Source organism: Lactuca sativa, chromosome 6, assembly GCF_002870075.4.
Source record: "Lactuca sativa cultivar Salinas chromosome 6, Lsat_Salinas_v11, whole genome shotgun sequence".
Taxonomy (NCBI): Eukaryota; Viridiplantae; Streptophyta; class Magnoliopsida; order Asterales; family Asteraceae; genus Lactuca; species Lactuca sativa.
The window spans coordinates 132,171,831-132,175,069 of record NC_056628.2 but is presented as its reverse complement, the minus strand read 5'-3'; positions in this window follow the sequence as shown (position 1 = coordinate 132,175,069).

The following is a 3,239-nucleotide window of genomic DNA, read 5'->3' as shown; positions in this document are numbered from 1 at the left end:
CCTAGTCGTTGTGGACGTCTAGAGCAGGAGAGAAAGCTATTGGAACTTGGAGGAACTTGTTAGGCAAGAAGAAGAAGAGTTTGGCCAAAGGAATATCAAGGAGGATCGAGTCCTGAGGTTTGGGGACACAGAGAGTGCGTTTTCAGGTAATACTCGCACCATTTCTGTTATTTTGATGTGTATACGAATCTAGGGTTTATGAAACCCATTTAGTGATTAGATGGGTTATTATGTTATTACCCAGACGATTATACCCCAGTAATAAGATGTTTAGAAGTCCAGAAAGTCCCATGATTGTATATCTCGGGACCATACGTATTTCAAGAAGCAGTTGCTCGTCTGCATGGCATGGACTCGCCGAGTTCAATGATCAGACTCGGCGAGTAGCTTGAAGATTCACTGGGACTCGTCGAGTTGTTCTTCAGACTCGGCGAGTTGAGTCGGGGTGGCCCCGCGATTCTTCCAGGAGGAACTCGTCGAGTAAAAAGGGGATACTCGACGTGTAAAAGAGGAATCTTAAGGAATCGGTGAGTCAAGGGCGAGTGGACTCAGAGTCGTTGAACTCGGCGAGTCTTGGGGTGACTCGGCGAGTTAGGTCGCGGGTTAAGTGAAGTTCTGAGTATGGGGACTCGGCGAGTCATAGGGTGGACTCGGCGAGTAGGGTCAGTCAGGGGTTGACTTTGACCTTGTCTTTGACCAAGGATTTACCAGTGGTTCCAGGGGTATTTTGGTAATTGTTGTTATTGTTTGAGTTCAGTGCATTGGTGACTGTCCAGAGGTGGAGATCGTACCAGTGATCGGAGCAGCTTGAGCTATCTGTCCAGTCGGCAGTTTCGAGGTGAGTTATCCTCACTATATCGCTAGGGTTTATGGCACCAATGCCAACCCTTTTTACCGGATGGAAATCCGGGTAGTTGGCAATACATGTTATGGGCCGGAAGGCATTACTATGTGGACCGAAAGGTTATGGCCTGGAAAGGCGTATGTATGCTTTTAGTATGTTGATTGATTCATAGAGTAATGTTATGATAGTGACCGGCTAGACCGGTATCTTGTTAGAGTAATGCTACGATATGTGATCTGTTGATCGATTGTTGTCTATGAACTGCTATATGATTGTTTGTTATTTTATATATGCATTTTATGCTTATGGGCCGGAAGGCAATATGTTATGGGCCGGAAGGCGATTATGTTGTGTGATGGACCGGAAGGTCAGGGCCTGGAAAGGCGTGTATGTGGTTGGTATTCTGGGGGTATCTCACTAAGCTTTCGGGCTTACAGTTGTGGTTTTATGTTTCAGGTTCTCAAGAGTCTGTGGCAAGGCAAAGGCGTGATCGTACCGTTCCTCGCGTTGGTGTTTTATGACATGAACCTGGGAAATTACTCTGTTTAATAATGTATTGAAAACCTTTTTGTAACAACGTTAATAAAATGGGTGATTTTGAAAAGTTTTAATTGTTTTGAAATTTTGGACGTTACAAGTCAAGTCCAGGAGTTTGAGTAAAGCCCTTCGCAACCAATTGCGCTTTATATGTGTGTACGTTTCCATCCACGTCGGTCTTCTTCTTGAAGATCCATTTGCACCCAACGATCTTACGTCCGGGCACATAATCAACCAAATTCCAAACTTGGTTATCATACATGGATTGGATCTCACTATCCATTGCCTCTTTCCATTTCGCAGACTCCGGGCCTGCCATGGCTTCCTTATAGCTATTAGGTTCATCAAGATTTATTAGTGTACCATCACTAATATATGTGTCCCCTTCGGTAGTAATATGAAAACCATAAAACTGGGGTAGAACTCTAACTCTATCGGAACGTCTAAGAGGTAAGGATTCGTCAATCGGTTCAACCGGAGTTTCCTCCTCGGGTTGAGTGCCAGCAATAGAGGTTCCTTCATCTGTCGACTCTTGAATCTCTTCAAGCTCGATTTGCCTACCACTGTCTCCTTGGCCTATGAGTTCTCGCTCTCGGAAAACACCTCTCCTCGCAACAAAGACAACATTGTCCTTCGGTCTATAGAAGAGATATCCAAAGGATGTCTGCGGGTAGCCGACGAAAATACATCGCTCACTTTGAGGTTCGAGCTTGTCGTGAGTATCTCGTCTTACGAAAGCCTTGCAACCCCAAACCTTGTTATGTGCCAACGAGGGAGCTTTCACTGTCCACATTTCGTGAGGTGTTTTGGCAACCTTCTTAGTAGGGAATCGGTTAAGGATATGGGCGGCAGTCTCTAAGGCATACCCCCAAAAAGAGATTGATAGTGAAGCACGACTCATCATAGAGCGAACCATATCCAATAAGGTTCGATTACGCCTTTCTGCCACACCATTCAACTGCGGTGTCCTAGGAGGCGTCAATTGCGAAACTATTCCACACTCCTTGAGATAATCGTGGAATTCAAGACTTAGGTACTCTCCTCCTCTATCGGATCGAAGCATCTTGATTTTCCTGCCCAATTGATTCTCCACTTCATTCTTGAACTCTTTGAACTTTTCAAAAGTTTCTGACTTTTTCTTGATTAAATAGATATACCCATGTCTACTATAATCATCGGTAAAAGTCACGTAGAAGCGGTTCCCATCCTTCGTGGTTTATCTAAATGGTCCACATACATCGGTATGTATTAGGTCCAATAGGCCCTCACCCCTTTCACACGTACTTGTGAAGGGTGATTTAGTCATCTTTCCAAGTAAACAAGACTCGCACGTGTCATCTTCCCTAAGGTCGAATGACTCCAACACTCCATCCTTTTGGAGTTGGGCTATGCGTTTCTTGTTGACATGTCCAAGACGACAATGCCACAAGGATGCTTTATCCATACTAGTGGAAGAATCTATGTTCAAAACATCATTTCCTAAGTTATCAACAATCATAAAAGTTTCATAAATTCCATTACATGGTATAGCTTCAAAGTAAAAGACACCATTTAGATAAGCCAAAATAGAACCATTCTCATTATTAAAAGAAAATCTAAAACCTTTTCTATATAAACCATGAAATGAAATGATGTTTCTAGCCATTTCTGGCGAATAGCAACAATTGTTCAAATCTAAACATAAATTATTCCTAAGCACTAAAGAATACACTCCAATCTTGGTCACAGGCGACGATCTTCTGTTAGTCCCTGCTCCACATCCCTACTTCTTCTTAGTCCCTGCTCATTAGAACAAATGTGGTAACCACAACCGGTATCAAGAACCCAAGAAATAGCATGATTAGAATCGTTAGATTTA